A 21,762-nucleotide genomic window follows, 5' to 3' on the forward strand; every position below is an offset into this window, starting at 1 on the left:
CCGAAGAAGAGTTACAAAGATCTCAGAGAAAATCTAGTCTAAACTGAAAGTGAGCAAAACAAGAACGAGATGCATCAAGATAACAGAGTTAAACAGTGAGCGCAACTAGGCCTAGAAAACAAACAGATCTTCTGTCAGTGACTTTTCCACTATATCCCAACCTCTTTTCTTGGCCATGTGTGTCCACTCCTATCTGTGAACTAAAAGTCATTGCCATGTGGAACTGGAGCAGTAAGAAGTTAATCGATGGCAGAAAGTCAGAGACTGGTCTTTAGGTCTTCCCTTGTGCATCTGTGCCTTCTCTTCAGCCAGTAGCAGAAACCATTTTCAAGAAACCTTAGTGACTTCTCAGAACCACTATGACCAATCTTCCGTTCTCTGTCATTTCCTTCAAGTCAAACTAGGCTTTCCAAGTTACTTTAGTAAAATGAAAAGGAACCTGAATTAGAAATCAGTAGCCCAGTTTCTGAACAAGCTACCCCCAACTCACAGACATATCACTTAATTTCACCAAGCTGTGGCTCTTCTCCTCTGTCAAATGAGGACAGTGACAGCAGTCTCCTTGACCTGAAGGCATTATGAGGATACAACGAAAATAAAGCAGAAGTGCTTGCAGTGCCATTAAGGATCTATGCAATGGAAGGTACAGAGATGATTACACACTCCAAAAGCACCCATCTCTGAGACTCCATGGCCAGCAGGGAGTTCAAATGGAGTTTAGGAGCCTGCCTTTTCAGCACATTCCCTCCCTGTGGTGGAACCTGCTCCCTCACTGCACGAAAATTTAATGCAGTCCTTTCTGATCTATATAGTTGCCTGATGATTTTGATTTTTACTTATGATAGTTAATTCCTCCCCTCCCCCGTTCCTTATTTGCTTCCTCTATATTCCTTCTATAAGTGAGACTATTCTAGATTTTTCTTTTTCTTTCTGGTTTATTTCACTGAGCATAATCCCTTCCAGCTCCATCCATGTTGCTGCTAAGGGCATGACTTTACCCTTTTTGATTGGAGGAGAGAGAAGGACCAGGACAGGTGTCACAAGGGACTATAGTGAGGTGCACAGGTGAATTGGTGGTGGGAATTTCACAGGGAAACCATATATTGTACAACAATGAAGGGTGATATATTAAAATAATAATAATAATAATAATATAGTCCTTTCGTTCCAGGTATATCTGTGCTGAGAGGTTTTATGTGTGTGGGTAAAGGGACATCCCGGCATCTCTCCATTGTTTCCTCTCTTTCTAGAAATAAGAACTTCCTAGAGCTACTCACCTCATCTTTGCCCCGGTCTTGGAAGCTGCCCATGCTCCCAGAGAAGGGCACTGCTCAAGTCCTCAATTTGCAACCCCACCCCCCACTTCCCAATTTGGACCAGTGTCCTGGCCTATCTCTTGAAATAACTCCAGTCATATTCCTGATTTTCCCCCTGACTGTTGCTTCAAACAACCTAGGGCGAATTCTCCCGTAAGTCTGCCATTCCTCAGCTGAGGTTGTTCATTTATGAACAGTGATTTGAACCACCCAAGTATTATTAAGTGGGAAAGAGCCCCATAGGAACCATCAGTGATTAGCGACTGGATACCAAGCGCTGACCATTCTAAAAAAAAAATCCAGATAAAACCCCATTTTGTTCACAGAGGCATGTTCCTATTATTTGTCTCTCTGTCCCCCAGAAAGGAGACTCTTTTGAGACCGAACACTGTATGTGTGGAATAACCTTCTCCTGATGACGCAGGATTCGCCTCCCATTCCCGGAAGACCCAAAGCTTAGTGTGCCTGGAAGTGCCCCTGGATTTTGCTTATGTCTAATCTAATTACTAAATTAAGGTAGTATCGCTGTTTTTCTAACCACAAATGGTGTTAAAATGATCAGTGTCACTAATGGGTACTGGATCTCTCTCCAGCCACCTCCCCCACCCACATCCCAATCCTCCCCTCCACCCCCAAGGAGAACCCAACAGTCTCCTCTCTTACAGAGAGTGCCACATTTCTATGCAAATTGAGTATCCTGAGTGAATGGGGTGGGGGTGGTGCCCGGACTTTCTCCATGGCTGCGTGGCTGGAGTATTTGCATAATAAAATGCGTTAACAGCTTGGAATTAATCATCACTGTTACCCTAGATGGCCTAAAGAACTATTTTCCAGGCCCTCTTCTATGAAAATCTGAATGGCATTTGTAGGTAATGGACCCTCTGTATATTTTTCTAATTACCATTACATTTTTCTGCCTGTGTCCAAAATGTGTCCCCATCCTAGACTACTGCAAAATGTTGCAGGTTTCTTAGCATATTTTTGTAATATAACAATCCTAAGCATTCAATAAATTATATCACGAATGCCTTCATTCATGAGGACTAAGCTAGGAGAGGATGAGTAGAGGTTTGCATGATAGAGTAGACGGGGTGTGAGCTTTCATATACCAACAACCCTGGTTCAAGTCTTCTTGCACAAATGATTTAAGGAAAGCCACACATCCTTGTTAAGACTTGCTTTTTTCTGCTATAAAAAGAGGATGTGGTAGCCAGTCTTCAGAAATGGCCCCCATGTCCTAGCCTTCTGGTTTCCACACCCATGTGTAATCTCATCTCTTTGAGTTGGATCTAGGGGCTTGCTTCTAACAAAAAGAATACAGCAAAAGTCATAGGGTGTCTGACTCCAAGATTAGGTTACAAAGGGTTTGACCCTGTTCTCTCACTCTCTTTCAACCTGCCATGTTATGAGCTGCTTTATAAAGGGCTATAAAACAAGGAACTTAAGATGGCCTCCACTGTGTCAATATACCACACTTCTTGATACAGTCATTTAATATTACTCAGCAATCAAAAAGGATAAAGTCATGCCCTTCACAGTGACATGGAGCTGAAAAGGATTAGGCTCAGTGAAATAAGCCAGAAAGAAAAAAGAAAATATGGAAGGGTTAAATTACAGGAGGAACACAGGGGAACCAAACAAGAGCTGTAATTATAACAAAGTAAAAATCAAAATCATCAGGCAACTATAAATCAGAGACATTTTGTGGGGGAGGAGGAGGGGGAAAGACCAGGACAGGGGTGGGAAGAGCACAAGGGACAGCCACAGTCAGTGAGGAATGGGGAGTCTGAGTCCAACAACCCCCAAGGAACTGAATCCTACCAACAGCCACGGAGTGAGCTTGGAAGCGGATCCTGCCCAGTTGACTCTCAAGAAGATCGCAGGTTTGGCCTGTGCCTGAATTCAGCCTTGTGACAGATTTTCAACTAACTAACCTGACCCACAGAAAGTATGAGACCATAAATAGGCATTGATGTAAATGTTAGCTTTGGGAGTAATCTGTTAAATAGTGACAAATGACTGACACAGGAGCTCAAGACATTTTATACTTCACAGGAAGACTTCCATAGGCTACCAGGATTTTTAATAGTGAATGCTTTTGACCCAGTAAATACGCCATTTTACTAATTGCTAAACTTGTTTGTTTGAGCAGCTAAAGGAGTTCCACTCTCCCCCAAATGCCACCGTGCCACCAGTCATATATTGTCCCCTGATTTTTGTTCAGGGTGTGGGCTCATTTCTTCTGTGAGGACCACCTCACAGAAGGTAGTAGGTTGACAATTGTGACAACTGTGTTGAGAAGCATAGGAAAGCTGACCTCATACAACTATTCTACGTGAGCTTTGTCACTGACAAACTCCTACTACTCATTAATAGTAGTGATAAGGATCACCGCTTCAGCAGGTACTACCATTATTGAGCAACCATTATGTGCAAAGAACTTTGCAAACATTCTTTCAGTTCCTTACCACAGTCCTGAAAATAATTGCAAAGGTTCAAATCACTAGTTCAAAGCTAAGCAGTTAAGAGTACATCAGAATGGAGATTGGAACCAACCTCCTCTAGCTTTTATTTACTCCTTGTGTTTTATGTATCATGCCTAAATAAACATCTTAAAAATAGAATTACAACATCTTTGTCTCAAATCTTTATTTCCACTTAACACTTTTATCATTTCCCCATTTCTTTAATTTTGGTTCAAAAATGCCATTTTTAGAGGCAGCATAATATTTCATTATGGAGCACATTTCTCCTATCCTTATTATTCATTATTGAAGCTTTTTCCAGATGCTTTGCTACCGTACATATACTTGCACATACATCTGTGATAACATCTTTGATCATTTCCTTAGGATAAAGTCATAGAAGCAGGACTGCCAGGTCAAGATTTTTAGGCTCCTGATGCATGTTGCCAAATTACTTTCCCAAAAGGTTGTACCAATTCATATTCCCTAAGAGATAAACACTTAACTTTGAAAGCAAAGGGAGTTTTAAAATGTGAGATAAGCCGGCACCTTGTTGAAAGGAACAACTTAAGTTACCTGCAAAGGCCCTCTGAGAAGCCTGTGAACCACTTGCTGAGGAAATATAGTTCGGCCTTTCTGACTAGCTGGTTAAATTCCCAATGTCCCAGATGTCATTTTATTCATAGTTATAGGAGGGGACTGGGTGGAGTAAGAAGGGAAATAGAAGCATTTGCATGATAATAAACCTGAAACTTAATAATCATGCATTTTATAAAACGTGTATATGGCCCTTTCTTGAGGCAGCTTTTCCAGAATTGGATGACCTTCTCCAAGGGGATAAGGATGTTTTTCTCTGCCAGATATAAGCTAGGGCATTGAAATAATTTCTATACACATATACAAAGAGAGGGAGGAAGCCAAGGTGCAAATATTTAGTCACCCAAAATGAGGAGAAAAGACACCACGGTGGCATTAATTATCTAGATAGTACTTAAGGCCAAAGGAAGATGCAGAAAGAATTTTATTTTAATTGTTAAAATTCTCCACCCCAATTTGTTACACATTGACATAGCCAAAGAATCACTGGCCTACTTTAACCTTTGAACAGTTTCATTTTACTACTGTAAATTGGGAAAGAGAGAGAAAAGGAAAAGTCTGAAGACAATGAGAAAAGGGTAGCTATGTGAGGGAGACGGAAATAGAGGCGGTAGAAAAGGCTGTTTCAATTTCCTACAGTTACTTGGATTTTTAAACCATATTTTGAGTCTTAGGAAATTGAAGCTGGCTTCACATCCAGGCTTGTGAGAGGAACAGTGAGGAACAAACTTGGTGCCAGTGAGTGGCATGTGGAACCAACTCCACCCCCAAAGCTACACCAAGGAGACCTCAAGTGCCTTGGGTTACATACAACTCCCAGTATGCCATCAACAAAAAATCCCAAATGGGGCCAGCTGAGGAGGAGCAAGGTAAGTATATAAATGGAGGGGGGGAGAAAGAGGGACAGAGACTCTAGGGAGAGACTCTTAGGAGGGACACGTAAGAGACACATGGAAGAGAGATCTGTCTCTCTTCCAGGAGAGACATTTGAAAGAAACATATTGGTAAGAGACACCTGAGAAGGGCTGCTTCTGATCCTTGGCAGAGAAAGCCATTGACTTGGCCTCATAGTGGATTATGTGGTACATGTCTGGGGTCTTTCCTTCTATCCCAGCTCTCTGGTATTTGTCTAACATTTCTTGTGGGTCCTTCCAAAAGATACCTTAGATTTGGGGCAATTTGGGGTCTTCAACCACCCCCTTTGTGAGCTGAAACTGTTTGGGCATTTGCCCATGAGGGAATGGTAATTTTTTGAGATTTATTGAAAACGATTATTTGAAAGCCTCCTCCCCACCTCCCCCCATGCACACCAATCTACTAAAACTCTTTTTCAGGGCCCTCCCTGGTGGCGCAGCAGGTTAAAGCACAGCACCAAGAAGCTTAAGTTTGTTCCGCATGAGTTCAATCCCCGCCTGCCCTGGAAGTGATCCACATGGCATGGCAGACCTCTCCTGACCCACCTGCTGCTCCCCTCAGCAGTGTACTTCGTCGATCTGCCTGTTCTGCACCCCACTCTGTCTCTGGTGAATCCTCTCACCCTCCATATCTCTGACCTGTACCCCAGTTCTGTACGAATAAATAAATAAATCTTTAGAAAAAAAAACAAAACTCTTTTTCACTAAGTGTGCTTTCTTTGCGTTTGGGTTTGCGGATGAGCACACCGTTTAGAAGGCATAGCTCTTAACAGTTAACCCTCAGTTATGTGCTGACAGACCAAGTAAGGCAGATCCTTGTTGGTGTGGTTCGAAGAGGCTGAGAAGATTTCAGTATTTTGTCATTATTTGGAATGCTTTGCCCTGATCAGGGAAAACCAACTGCTATAATAAGCAACTCCAATTTCAATAGCCTTAACCCAATAAACCTTAGTTTCTCATTGGTATCACAGTCTGATACAAGTTATCCCAAGAGTGGGGGGAGGGGGCGGTAAAGGAGGGCCTACTTCACAGGAAAGATCCAAAGAAATGTAAATTAAACCAAGAACATACCATTTTCACCCATCAGATTGACAAGAGTTGAAATTTCACAACAAAAATATATGTATATATAAGATGTGATTCTAATAGATTATAGAAATTATAAAATGATTGCTTGGTGTTCTGTGTCCTCAAACATAGAGAGAAGGCTCTTGTATATAAAGCTAGGAGACAGAAATGAAGAGAAGACTTTCTCTTGTTTTGTTCCTCAACTCAAAGAGGTTTAGAGGAAAGAAGAAATGATTGCCAAGACCCAGAAACAAGTTGGTTGTCATCTTCCTCCGGAGTAGTTATTTGTAATGGGGACGAGACTGTGCCAAAATAGGCTCTTTTAGATTCTGCACTCATTCTCAGAATCCTCCCTCCAAGAAAAAACCACCTAAATCAGTGTCCTAGTGGTGCAGGGGTTAAAATCTCAAGCTGTGGCCAGCCACTGCTGCAGGAGTTTTCTGTCAGGGCAGGGAGGTGGCCACAAGGCACAGCAGACCTCTCTTGTCTTGCCTGCTGCTCCCCTCAGCAGCATATTTCAGTCATTCTGCCCATTCTGCTCTCTACTCTGTATCTGGTGAATCTTCCCACCACCACCCCCAACACGGCCCCCACACACACACCTCTGGCCTACACCCCAGTTCTTGTCTGTATAAATAAAAATAAAATAAATATTTAAAAACAAGCAAATAAATCCATGCATCTTGGACCCTGGACACAAAACATCCATGCTCATTTCCTGTGGCTCCTGCTTGTTCACGGTCACATGTTTCTAACTTACTGGCTCAAATTATCCATTTCCAGACCAAGAATGAATAGTAGGAGGGCAAGGGAGTACTGTTGAGGAGACTTAGCCCCGGTCTGATCAGCCCCTCTGAGTAATTTCTCTCTCCCCAGTGAGGTGAAGACTGATCAAGGAGGCAGTGGGGAGGGAGTTGGTGCAGGACCATTTAGACCAGGCCAATATTAGCCTCTGGGATAGGAGGTGCCTTGGCTACACATTCCCGGGGACCAGACCCAGATATGAGAGTGAGGGTTCTAGTTCATTGTTAAAATTTCAGTATTTGTCTAACAGAGAACTGAAAAGACGTGAACACAGTAATTACCTAAGGAAATTGGAGCTTTCCAGAATTTTTTCTAACTCTCTGTGATACCTTCAAGCAGCCGAGGTTGGGCAGCATCTTCATGATAAATTGTCTGACAATGTCCCTTCTTAGCTTAACTACCTCACCCCAGTTTGTTCAGGACTTTGCTAACTTTAAAACTGAGTTTTAAACCCCCTCAGTTTCAGGCAAACTAGCATGGCTGTTCACCTGATCCTTTTATTTTTTGTCAGCATCAATAGGAGCCATTTTATTCAAAATCACAAGGGATTTGGACTAAATCACCATTTTCTCACCTAGAGGAGTCAATGTGAGGGTTGTAGAGGGCCACAGTCTGGGACCCTGGCAGAGAGCCCCATTATTTATCACATGCTAAGATTGTGTTGACAACTTTGGGCAGGACTAGAGAGGGAACCATTTAAATGGCAAGTGAGGCAATGAGATGGAAACTAAGAAGCACACGGAAGGCTGCACCAGACTGTGCAGGGTCAAGTTTTCTTTTCAGAGTCCAGAGGGCTCACCATTGCACCATGGAAACTACATCCAAGATTCCTCTTTAATCTGGTGCTCTTTCCATCACACCTCACGAATCCGTCACTAGAACATCCAAGCAACCAAATTAATGGGCCCCAAGAGATAAGCCTGGACATCCCTCCCAAATCCTAAGAGGAATGTTCCCAGGAGTCCGCAATGATGGAGGAGGAGAGCGTGGTGGCGGCAGCCTCTCCTGGGGGAGCTACAGCGCCATGGCTTAGAGGCCAAACCATAGCACACCGAGCAGTCATGTCCTTCTTGGGCTCCACCCGAATCTCCAACCTCTCCTCACAAAATCAGAATCCTAAACCATCCTGTACTCTTCTCCCACGATATCCCCTCTGCATTACAGAGGGCTGGGAAAGAAGGTGAACCGTGGTGGGGGGAGGGGACTGGGCACAGGAGGCTCTAAATCAGTCATAATTGCCTCCAGAGAAACTTTTGAAAAGCTGAATATACCCACCTGATTGATGCCACAGAAATATCATTTCTTTTCTTGAAAATCAAGCCAACAGCCAAGCATGTACTTCTTCAACCAATGAAGCACCTACTTACATACATCTTATTTTTAAAGGGAACAAAAAGGTTTTGATCACACCCAGAAGCAAAGGAGTGTGCAGCTGGTAACATACACCCCTTGGGGACAAGGGGCTTTTAAAATCATTGCTGTTATGGCTTCTCCCATTATTATTTCAGATTTATTAAGCCTCATCTGTGTAGATTTACCTGCAGAAAGGTAATCGGGTTGTGTATTGTTTTAGGAAGCATGTGGAAATTGCCATCAAAGAGTAATTACATTATATTCTCATTCCTCCCGGCTCTTTTCCTGGACCTACAGACAGTCAACATTAAGGCAGATAGAAGTAAGACAATGCAGGATTCTTCCATCCTCCCCAATATTTTGGCATTTCAAAGGCCAAAACGCATGTAACATTGCAAAGTTAAATTGTCTATTCCAATTTACCTGTGCACCTAACTCTTCCCCCCACCTTAGCCTCCCCCACCCAGACACATCTTTTCTGCCTCTCCTCTTGTTCTCTGTCGCTGCAAATCCTTTCTTTGAACTGAGACCCAACTTAAGGTCCAAGACCTCTCACCAAACCTCTCCTATCCACATCATTCTCCCTCCTATAAATTCATGTTGCTGTAAAGTAGGACTTACCTAGAAAATATGTCATATTATGCTTCAGCTCGTGATTGTTGGATTTTTCTTCCTTAGGGCCTATATATCTCATGCCTCATGTGGAGACAGCATGGTAGATGGCAAGGTTTCCATTAACATTTGTTGAATGAGTGAGTGAATAAGAACATGGCTATTGTTGTCGGAAATACTTGGTGTCAACTCTTACTAACTAGAGGACATTTATCAAGTCACTGAACAAGTGTAAGCCTCTGTTTCCTCATCTGGAAAATGACAGCAATACTGCATAGCTTAGAGGAATAAATGAAGGCCACAACAGGTGCTCAAGAACAAAGTGTGACCTTGATATTTGCCAAAAGCCAGAAAAGCAGCATTTATTTGTTGTTTAAACCAGCTCGTATTCCACTGTCCTCTCTTTTTCAAAACAGTGCTCAAACTGGGACGTGTCTACCATAATTTGATGAGGACAATTTGACTTGTCTTTTGTGAAAGACTCCAGAAACCTAAACCAAGTCCTGTTAGCAAAAAGACATACAGAGGTCACCGTGCAGATGGGCGTTGTTGATGTGCCTTCTTATTTGAGAAGGAAAATTTCCAAAATGCTTACAATCCTGAGCATGTTGCATGAGTCATCATGGCCCCAGTACCATCCATTGTTATTTCCCTCAAAAAGTGCCCTACACCTGGAAGGATATAGCACCACCCCGCTTGTGTTTGCAAATTAAATTATAACCATGATTCAAACACACTGGGAATTTAACTAGTCAGAGTGGGAGGGAAGTGTTTTCAAAAAGCATTTACCTCTTTGTATTCAAACTATATTTCAACAAAACAGAACTCCAAAAGATCTGCAGAACCCAAAGCAGCAGTCAAAACAGCCCTGGGCCAAGAATTATTGAATGGTGTCCTTTAAACCTGCCTCATAAATACTCCCAGCCTAATGAACCCATGCCCTCGAACAGCCCCTGAACTGGTCTTCTAACCCCAATACATGCTAAATTTATGATTTCTAAACAAGATAAAAGACCTGATTGGATTTATTTCCTTTAAAAAAAAAAAAAAAGGGCATTCCATTCCTGACCAAGATGAGACCTGACCAAGATGAGACCCTGAGCTGGTTTGTGTGCTTACTTGCCCACTACTAGGGCAAAACCTATTTATGTAACTTCTCTGGCATTTTTTCAAGCAGACTCCCTTCCCGGACAGGCCCTAGCTACCCCCTCCACGGGGGTCACTCTTGGCAGTGACTCTTCCGTGCCCACAGCTAACCACCTAAGCAGCCCACCTAACCAGAGCCACATTCTCCCAGGTTCTCACTTCCAGGGAGAATCACATTGAATCTACTACTCTGAAGCGACCTGAAATTCATCTAGTGTTTTTACAGATGAAGCAATAAAGCCTAGAGTAGAAAATAAGCTAAAGGAGCTGGGGCAAGATCCCAGGTTCTATATCCAGTGTGAGGCCTCCAGACAGCTGGCCAGCAGCACCCAGCACGCAGCACCCAGCCCAGCGCCCCACTGGCGAAGTCCAGGCCTGGATGGTGGGTGCTGCAGTCTGACACTCCCAGAAGCAAGGCCTGATTAGGCCCCCTATGGCTGCCACCCATCACACAGGTCCCCATTCTCACCTTCGCTGACTTGCCTACATCTTGTCTTCTCAAGGTTAGACTCCTTCAAGAATGGTTACGATGAAAGGGATGAAATCTGACATCAGAATCCATCTGGGGAAAGGAGATGAACAACTATTTCTGAGGGGAATATCTTTGTATTCAGACTAGTAAGTAAGGTTACTTGAAAGGACCTGTGAAGTGATTGGGTGCACCGCCCTCTGAAGTGTGACGTGTACATGGTAGCCAGGCTCAGAAGTGGTCAAGGGGGCGCAGTGTGTAAATCTACCTGCTTTCCTGGCCTAAATAGGCCCAACACTCACACACACCCCTTCCAGGAAAGACGCTGTTGTCTCTTCCGTCTTTCACCAAGTAAGGTCAGGGCCAGCTCCTGTCTGACTCCAGGGTCCTCCAAGAGCCTCTTGTTACCCCTCACTGTCCCTAGCACCTGCCGCCTAGCAGCAATCTAAACCCAGGATGGGTGTCCAGAAAAAACAATATTTAAAACCTCAAGGAGAGTCTGTCAAGTGGGTCACAGTGCCTGTACCTTAGTCCCTGCCTTGTCATCTACCCAGGTCTGTGGTCTCCTTCCCACCTGAACTGCTCTGCTTACTCACCAGAGAAACGAGGTTGGTGGGATGCCTACATCGCATAGGGACAAAATGAGAAAATAAGCTCTTTGACCAAGTAAAAAGTATATTCCCAGGTATGATTATCTCATGATGTTATCAGTGATAATACAATCACTTCCTTGCCCTCCTCCCAGACAGATACACACAAGATTTCTTTGTAATCCTTTTAGGGAAGTAGCCTCTTCTGCTTCAATTCCCTTGCAGTAAGTCCAGTCTGCTAACTGACTTTTTAAAAAATAAGATAAAATGGGAAGATTTGACCAAGACTTAAGATTCAGAACACACAATCACTTGAGGAAAAATGAATCAAAATCATCTGCCTCCATTGGCGGACACCGGCGGAGAGTAACCACAGGATGGAAGGTTGGGGTTTTTGCTGGGGTCTCAGATGTCACTTCAAGTCTCTCAAGTTCTTTTGCTTTTGAGGTCAGTTCTTGACCTTGGAGTTCACAAAGTTCAATGTCAACCAGAAAAAAATTCTTGAATGCACTGTTTTACCTCCAGTGTTCACACCTTGTGTTCCAGCTTCCTTCTGCCTAGACGTGAAGGGCTGACTGGCAAGGAGGTCTGCAGGCAAGGGCTGTGATTATACCCTCCTGGCACTTAAGGGCAACAAGAGGAGAGGAATTCTAAACAAACAGGGACTGACCATATGAATTAAAAGAGTTCATCTTTCCTGATCCAGCAGTCCAAGAATATCTTCCAGTTTTCCTAACATGTAGTATGGAAACTTTTAGAATGATAAAAGTAGATTTCATAAACTCACAGTAAAGAGCCCACCCAGGTAGGGGACATTTTTCCTGTCTCTGGAATGTTCCCACACTCAGGGAACCCACTTCTAAAGCTTCCTACATGCTGCGAAATTATTCAAAAGTGAGAAGAGGATTAAAGGATACAGCAAGCATAGAATTTGAGGACTTTTCCCAGTCTCCTCCCCAACAGAAATCTTCCACTAAAGTAAATGGCTGTGAGGGTGTAGTTCATCCAGAAAGCACTCATGCCAACAATGGGCCTTAAAATGGACATAAATATCAGGTCAGTTTAACAGCCGTTTATCCCACTCTCAGGATAGAACACATAAATAAACTGGAAACGGACACCTCACCACCCCTGGGAGATGACCCTGCCCCAGAGCCCCGGGCACTGGCCTGCTGCAGAAGAAGCTCAGCCCTGGTCTGACAGATGCTGGCTGGGAGAGCTTCCGGGTGGCAGCATCAGGCCCCTGGGGCTGCCCCTCTCCCAGACCCCTGGGCAGAGAGCCTTCACCCCCCTTCCTGTCCAGCTCTTGGCTTGCCTTCCCCTGCCATGTATCTCCCTCCCAGTCCTTGTCCATTATCCTGTGCTTTCTTGGCTTTTTTTGCATCTTCTTTTGGTTTCGCCTAGTTTTTTTTTTTTTTTGTAATATATATATGTAATATAATAGTTTATTTTTACACCATTTTGTACATTTTTTTCTTTCTTTTTTTCCCATCTCAGTTGTAATCCCTGTGGATTCCCATCACCAAGTCACCCGTGTGCCATCACCATCGCCTATGTTTGTTGTTATTTTTTATTTGGATTTTGCTTGCTTTTTAAGAACCCTTTTTTATAGTGGTTCTTATCAGATTTCTGAGTTTAACCATTTAGTTGCCTTAAGTTCATGCACAATGCTATCTGCTCATCACCACTATCCATTTCAGAACCTTTTCATCATCCCCAATATAATCTCTATGTAAAATGTGCCCAGAAAGCAACTGCCCACTCCCTTCCCTCCCAGTCCCCAGGAGACTCTATTCTGCTTTCTGTCTCTAGGATTTTGTCTGTCTGTTCTAGATACCTTACATAAGTGAAATTACACATTTGTTCTTCTTTGTCTGATTTATTTCACTAAGAATAATCTTCAAGCTTCATCCTGTTATAGTATATGTTGAAGTGTATTCTCTCTGGCTGACCAGTCTGCAGTTGTATGTGTGTGTCAGTTTGCTTATCCATTCATTTGCTGATGGGAGCTTTGGTTGTTTCCAGTTTGGGGCAAGTTTTTTGTTGTTGTTATTGTTTATGCATACAGAATTGAGGTACAAGCCAGAGGTACAGGGATGGTGAAAGAATTCACCAGAGACAGCACGGGGAGCAGAATAGGAAAATCAACAGAAATACACTCCTGTGGGGAGCAGCAGGGGGTCAGGAGAGGTCTGCTGCGCCATGTGGTCACCTCCCTGGCCGGGATTGAACACATGCTGAAGGGCTGCAACTATCTTATAGTGCTATGCTTTAACCCATTGTGCCACCAGGGAGGGTGCCCAGTTTGGAGCAGGTTTAAAGGACACCCCTGAATAACGCTTTGTGAACAAATCCCTGCTGCCGTTTATTTTGGATACACACCTACAAGTGGAATTCTGGTTCTATATTCCCTTGTTGAGAACCCCCACACTGTTGTCCATATGGCTGCACCACCTCAGTCCCACTAGCAATGCATGAGGGCTTCAATTTCCCCACGTCCATGCCAACACTAGCTGTTTTCTAGTTGTGTTGGTGTTTACACTTGTCCTAACAAGTGTGACATGTTATTTGCTTTTTTTTTTTTTTATGTGAGTAGGAGGGCAGGGTAGAGTTTATCTTAAACCATAAATTAATTCAGAAACTTCAGACCTCTGTGGATGGATGCGAAGAAAATCAAATGAAGGTGACCCTGAGCACTAAAGAGCTACTCCAAAGTTTTTGCCCCAGGAGAGGGCAAGGAACCAACTTACTGTCTTGATGAGAAGAAGAAGCAAGCCAGAGGACTGACGTGAACTTGTTAGAGAAGCAGTGTCTGCACATCTCGCTTTATGCCCTCTCACAAATATCCACACATTTTATGCCATCCTGCAACATCTACCCTGAGAACTCCAGTTGACTTGTATGATCTTGGGAGTGGCCCCAGAGCACTCTGGGTCTCAATTTCCCAGTTAGTGAGACAGAGTAATAGTACCACCTGCCTATCTCGTACCACCGTGCTGCTGTGAGCAACAAGCAAGAGAAAGCTTGTGAAGTTTTTGTGGGGGCCTCCCTGGTGACACAATGTGTTAAAGCACGCTAGGAGGTGACCCGGATGGGGCAGCAGACTCCTCCTGACCCACCTGCCCACTGCTCCCCTCAACAGTGTATTTCAGTCGACCTGCTTTCTGCTCCCCACTCTGAGTCTGGTGAATTTGCTCACCCCAACCCCCGCCTCTGTACCCCAGTTCTTATATGCATAAATAAATATATCTTTTTTAAAAAAGTTTTTGTGGGTCAACGGTTATACAAATGTAGGGAGTGACAGAAATTAGAAAGTGACTGTAAACCTAAACAGAATTATATCTGTGAACTACTTCTCATCTCCTTGGAAAGCCAGGGGCTGCTTCCCCAACAATCTAGCTCCTGCATTTCTCTCAAGGATTGTTCCCTCTGATCCTGTGTGGAAGGATCAAGTGCAAATGGGGGAAGGGCTCCCTCAGAGAGAGACTCCAGGGCTCTCCCTTCCAAAGGAAGCACCTGGAGCGATGGCATCTGAAAGGTCAAATGGGAAAACAGAGGTTAGATCCTGGATCTGAACCATCGGAAAAACATTAGCCTTTTCATCTGAATGTCTGAAAACTTTCATTACAAATCCATCCCCACACTGTCCTCAATCCCCTGCCCACCTGAGAGCATTTAGGATCAATCTGATGGTATAATTTGAACATTGAGAGTCTCATGAAAGACATCTTCTTTTTGCTTTTAAAAAATGGAAGGAAAAAATAAGCCAATCACTCCAGAAATCTGAATGCACATGGGCTGTCCTGGTGATAACACAATGAATCGGATCCAACCTGAGAGAAGAGATTATTCCATAGAAGTTCTTTTTGGTTCTTCCGAGGCCACCTACATCCTGGCACTTCTAGAGAGTTTACCCATCACCCAGGAATTATGAGCAGGCATGTGCTTGCTCCAAGAAGTCACAAAGTATGGGGAGGGACCAAAGGAGACAGAAGACAAATGCAATGTTCCAATGAATAAAGCCTTAGGAATCAAGCTCAAGGTTATTGTGTGAAATAGCCTTGATTTAAAAACAGAAAACAAAACTTCTGTTGGCTAAAGCAAAATGGAGCTGTAATCTTTGCAACTGCATGACTAAAGTACTTCGAGGGCTTCCATTCCTCTTGCTCAGTGTGAAGTAAACTGGGCCCTACTCATGGCTGAAAGAGTAACATCTTCAATAGTCACATTCTGCAGCCACCCTCTTCCCCATGTGGCTGAGTTAGTTCAACACCAGAACAGGTCTATCTACCCACAGAGACTTAAGGATAAGGACTAATGGGCTGCATAGTTTTTAGTTCATTCACACTAAGGTGTTACCTCAAACCAGCCTTTGCAACATAAGCATTTTCCTTCCTAATTGTGTTATAAAAGGATTTTCATCTTATTAAAGAAACTTTGGCCACCAGCAGATCTACCTCTGAAGTCACTATAAGCTTACTTAGCCCGCCTAGAGGCCAGCCAAGCTGCACCATCCAATGTCACCCAGGGTCCCAGGCTTCTTGCCCCTTTCTTCTCCTCCCTGTCTCCCAGTCTTCTCAAGGAGGGTACTGGCAGCCCATTTTGGGGGAAAGGCTAAGTGGGAGCAGGTCACCTTATGCCTATTGCTTCTTCAAGGGCTTCAGTGTTGTCAAGGCAAATATGTCCCCTCTGTTGAATACCCCTTTCCCCTACAGCCGACATCAAGGTGACCCCAGTGTTTTCTAAGACAGTATTTGCTTGTGCTCTGACTGGAGTACACCGGGTTCTTCCCAAAGCACCTCTCCCTCCAACTCCAAAGATCTGACTCTCTTGTGTAGGTTCCTTATACAAGCCCTAAAGGGCAAACGGCAAATGAGGGCCTCCTGTAATAGATCAGAGGGTGGGTTGGCCCTGTTCTCTATGGTGACTAACATCATTACAGTGCAGGGCTTGACTAGGAGGGTGTCAGGTCAGGTGGCGCAGTCCCAAGAGGCTCCCAGGCAATACCATCCTCCAGGACAAAACCTTCATTGAGTAAAGCAAAATGGAGCCATAGTCGCCATCAAGCTGTGTGAAATGGAGAGATCCCTTCCCAAAGCCTTCGGGTGCGGAAGACTTGTGAGAGGCCATGGGAACTGGGGTACAACATTGTCCTTTGTGCAGACCCCCAAAGATGGCCACCTGGAGAGACAGTCTTGTGATATCAGCCTGAGAGGAAGCAGAATTCACCTACTGGGGTGGAAGTGGTGGCAGGAAGTCGAAGTACACCCAGCAGACTGTTTGTGCCACTGGAGGAAAGAGGAACTGACCTTCTTCTCATGGGGAAGTGCATCTTCTCTTCTCCAAACCACAGGCACACAGCCATGCTAGCTCAAGTGAAGCTCCTGCAATGACCACTGGGCGTGGGCCTACCTCTCCTGCCCCCCACCCACAAGAGCTGCCTCCCTACAGGCCTGGTAACCAGGCCATTCTGCTGCCCTGCCAGGGACCCCACCCTCAATGCCCAGAAGCAGGGCTTAGCTTTGCCTTCCCACGACAAGACCGGGCCTCTCAGCCCAGGCCAGTTGGGAAAGAAAGCTGTGTACACTGACACTTAAATCAGATCCTTGCAATTATCTCTCAATCCTGGCTTGCCCTGTGCTTCTTTATCACTTTTTTTTTTTAATAGCTAAAGTTACTTGCCCTCATTTTAAGTACATTGTGCAAAAGGCATAGGCCAACTTCTGATATATTCCCACAAGCAAAATTAAATACCAGTAACATGTGTTTTAGTGAATTGGGCCCCTCAATTTGCATCTTATAATAAGGATGTTATCATACTGGTTTATGGCTCAGCTCTTTAGTTTTTATCTCTCTGGGGCTAGATTCCCCCTCATGAGTTCAATATAAGTCTATGAACTAATGCAATTTTTAAAATGCTTTCCTTCTGTGTTAACATTAACACCCTTATGAGTGAAAGGGCTTTACTCCCCAAAGTATACAGAATGTTTGCATTCACTGGAGGACGAGGTGGGATATTAGCCCTTAGTGATATCTGCGGCTGCTCCTAAGTGAGAGGAGTTGAGTCAGTAATCTGGTCTGCCATTGCAAAAAAAAAGTCTTTTTCACCTCTTTGCACTAAGACAAAATCTCTGGTGTGTTCATTCCCTTACATTTAGATTAATTATAAAACATTGTCACCAGAATATTAAAGTAATGTTTAATACACAGAAGGGAATAAGGTATTCTGGAAAATGCATAATTTCCCTATGATGATTTTGCCAGTTGCATGCAATATGATCTTTTGATTGCCAGCTATAGAAATATTGTGACTAAGCTTTCACTAGCTTTTTATTTTTGCAACCATCCTGTCATAGCACTTTGAAAACTGTAAGCTTGGCCCATCAAAAAAAAAAAAAAAACTAAGGGTGCCCATGCTAAAGAGTTCTCTCAGCTTGGTTCCAAAGGAGGGTGGGAATGGAGAGGGTGTGTGCTGCACGGGAGCACCTTCCACTTCCCCAGCCCTGACACAGCGGAGAGGAAGCGGAAGGAGTGACCTTCATCCCCTGTACAAGACCAACACACACACACACACACACACACACACAGTGTCCTTTGAATACGGGGAAAGTGTCAACATTCCTAAATGGAAATCTCAAGTCCTCCCGCTTGCTTCAGATTTTCCAAGCTCTTCTGCAGCCACACACCCAGGAGGGATGGTCTAAATCAACACAGAGCAGCAGTAAGTGGAACGTTCCTTGCTAGCAGTGGCTGAAATGGGACCAACACTCCTCGGGGGAGCACTCCTGGGGATTGGTTACCTCAGCCATCTCCCTCTAGGTCACTGGGCTTGGGCCTTGGCTGTGTTGGTTAACAACCAAGTGTCGTTACCAGCGGAGGGCTCCTGTCCTTCGAGGTCTCACTCCAGGTCTCTGCAGGTGAAGTTTTCCACTTCAATAAGGATTTTTTCAATAATAATAATGATGGCAGAGAAGCGCTCCTGCCCACTCCACTGCCCCCCTGTGAGCACTCACTGGGCAAGCTGATGTGCCCACTCCGCTCTCACACACTGAGAACGTTAGTAGAATTCTTCAAGCTTTTTTGAAACTGCAATTTATTGTTAAATATGTGTTCTGTTGATCCATGCCACCTAACAGTCATCTGTCATCACAGCACCTGTCCTCTTGTTCCCATTCTCTTCAAGCTTCCCTTGCCTCTCTGACCCCCACCCAGTTTTCAAAAATATACTGGATGACTCATAAAAACTAAGCCTTCTCACCCCAAAAGGCTCAGTCTGGAGGCTTAATTACCTCTCCATTTGTGACACAGGGCCCCGTGGGTCAGAATTAAAGATGATTTCTAGGAGAGGCAACAGGTTTACTCCTCTGCTGTGCATTCTACATCTGTTCTGTAGACACAATGGCTGCAAGGCTAGGAGGGGATAAACTAACTTGCTCTAGCAAGGCTTTCTAGCCTTAGCTTTAACTCTTGAAGAAAAAAGGTGGGGGCTCAGAATGAATATGATTTCTGAAAACAAGACTTTGGAAACAAGAGCGTGATGAATATCAAAGATGAAAACCCAGTGATCCTCACTGTCCTTATAGAGGAGGCGGGTTTTCCTGTCTGGGTGTGAACACTGGCTGTGTGCACAAGACATGAATATGCATACACTATAAATAGGCGTGTGCATAAGGAATTATAAGTGGAAGTGTGTATATATACATACTTCCTGCACAAACAGGCTTCCCCCACCAGCCAAAAGTAGAGCCCGCTCCTATGATACCTCTCCTGAGCTATGGGTAGAAATTATCATGAGTTTATAGGGATAATTTTTTGAGTGTTTCAAGACCCAAAAAACAACTAACAAAATCATACCAACCATATAATATGTAAAATAACACCAACATGTAGTAAAATATGGTACCATGTGATAAATAAGACACAGAAAAATATTAAAGGAGTAGAGGGCCCCTTTTGCAAAAGACCTGCTTGGCTAACTGAAAGAAATACCAAGAGGATTTTGCTTTTACGACAACCGCCAGAAAGTGAACACGTGTTCCAAGTGTGCTTTACGGCAGGCAGCGCACACTGGGAGGCTGAGAGGCGGTGATGGTGGTGTGATAGGCAAAGAAGGAAGGAGGTTGGGGTGTTGGGGTGCTGGAGACAGGGGAATAAGAGAGAGAGGAAAAGGACCACCTCTTTGTTAATACGTCATTGTCATCTGAGTCCTCCAAGGCAGGCAGGTCACAAAGGTCTGCGACTTCTTAGTCAACCCGTCTCCACGTCCGAGTTGGAGTTCTGCCTGCCATGTCTGAGTAGAAGACTGGAAGGAAGACCGCAGGCTTGACAGCAGAGCCTCGCGCATTTTCCTACTGTTCCACTCTTAGTAGCACTCAGGACATCCCACAGCCCTGCCCTACACCTCATGTCCTCTCAAAGTTAAAGCCATCATCTTCTGCCGTGGCCATGGCACTGTCCAGCAAGTGTCCAGTTCCCGGAAGACCTCACTCCCACCACTAGTTGCTACTTTCCATTTTGATTCAGTTCCCTCTCTCTTGCAATTGCATCAGCTCCTTCCTCTGTCAGTTCTCAGTCTTGGGGTTCCAAATATAACGTCATCTTTGTTCTCTTGCACTTGGCATTGAGCAGCGGTCGGGAAAGAACTCGGGCTGCTCTGCCTACCATTGTGAGCACAGTCGTGGCGGGCGGCTGCCATAAAACACACTTCAAGTACGTGTTCACCTTCAGGTTTCTATCCTAAAAGCGAAACACCTTTTGGCATTTCTTTCCGTTAGACAGAGCAGGTCTTTTGCAAAAGGGAACTGACCTGGTTCAAACATTCAAAAAGCTAGAACTACCTAGAACTACCTAAATCATTCTGGCTCAGGAAAAGAGAAAAGGCAGCTAAAATCCAACGAAGATATTAAACAATTATCTGGATATTTGTGTTTTCTAATCCAAGGTAACAGGGTTTTCAGGGACTATCATTTTGCTAAGGTGTAGCGTAAGCCCTAGGCTGACACAGAAGAGGGAATGTTCTGCCAGAAAAGGAGACTTTGTCCACGGCTCCGTAGACTTCATCTTACAGAGCATTTTACTTTGCTCCCTGACCCCTCTCTAGGTCTGTAGAGTATACTAAACTTTCTCAGTTACACGCCACTATATTTCAGTACGAAGGGAAATAGGGCCAACCTGGTAATGTCAAAGTGTTTTCACACCTCAGGGAAACATTTCACTTGTGAGAAGCCACCCCCTGTGACTGACCCTGGTAGGTACTTTATGACCTTGCTGGCAGTCACTGTGGACAGGTCACAGGAGTGAGGAGAGCATCCTGGAAGAAACTCAAGAGTGAAATAGAAATTTCACAACACTGGGTCAAAAGCAAATGACACTGGACCTCTCTAGGCCTGTCCTGCTTCCAGAATAGGTGACAGGCAGAGGAGAGGGAGGTATAAACAGGTACCAAGTAATAGGATACACTACAATAAAAAAACAGTAGGACTTTGAAACCCAGAGTCCAAGAGAATGAAGCCCCAGCTTGCTCAGCCTTATTTTGTTAGGAAAATATTTATCTGATTCTGTGTAAGCATGCTTGCTTACTTTCAATTCATGCCTTTATTATGAACTTCATCTAATGCTGTGGCCAAATAATAAAACATAACATAATAAAACACATTGACACAGCGTGTATCAACAAGCATATTGCAAAGAAAAAAAGCACTAGGATGTAACTTTTACAAGTAATTCAGAGAATCATAAAAACAAAAAAACAAAACTCTTTCCCCCAAAAAATAAATCTTTGGAACCAACTGGCCTGCCAAGACCTTTCAGTTCTTTTTCAAGCTGAGTTTCTCATTTTGCTTGAGACTTGATGCTAAAGTGTTAAATGCTTGATAAGGTATGATGTTTCCCCTTTGTATTGTAAAAATAGTCGATCTCTAGGAACTAACTGACCTGATTGGACCTCAGAGTCTTTATCTTTAGGCCCTTTGTTATGTGGGCTTCTAGCAAGTCAACATCTAAGAAGACCTTTAGTTGGCTGCCATAGACAATCTGGGATGGGTCTATACCAGGGCAAATGGGAAACCTATATATACCTTTGAACAATGGGGTCATTGTCTGCTTGAAAGGGGTGAGGATTACTACGTAATTTGACCCAAATACATACTCACAGCCAGTCCCTTCCTCTAGAAAATTGCCAGTTCAAGCATCAGCCCCCACAGGTCTCTGAACCTCCTTTGCATTTCCCTTCAATCCATTCCATACCCTGCTACACTCTTTCTAAAACTTTTCTATGGACACCTTTTGAAGAACTATTGACTATGGGATCTTTTAAAAATACATCAACTATAAGACAAAATACACACACCTTCATCTGTCGATAAAGGTCCTCCATAATGTGACTAGACTAGATTTCAACTTTTATCTTCCAGTATTTTCATAAACAAG

The sequence above is a fragment of the Condylura cristata genome, unplaced genomic scaffold (genome assembly GCF_000260355.1).
Source record: "Condylura cristata isolate star-nosed mole 26May11 unplaced genomic scaffold, ConCri1.0 scaffold00031, whole genome shotgun sequence".
In the NCBI taxonomy this organism is placed as follows: domain Eukaryota; kingdom Metazoa; phylum Chordata; class Mammalia; order Eulipotyphla; family Talpidae; genus Condylura; species Condylura cristata.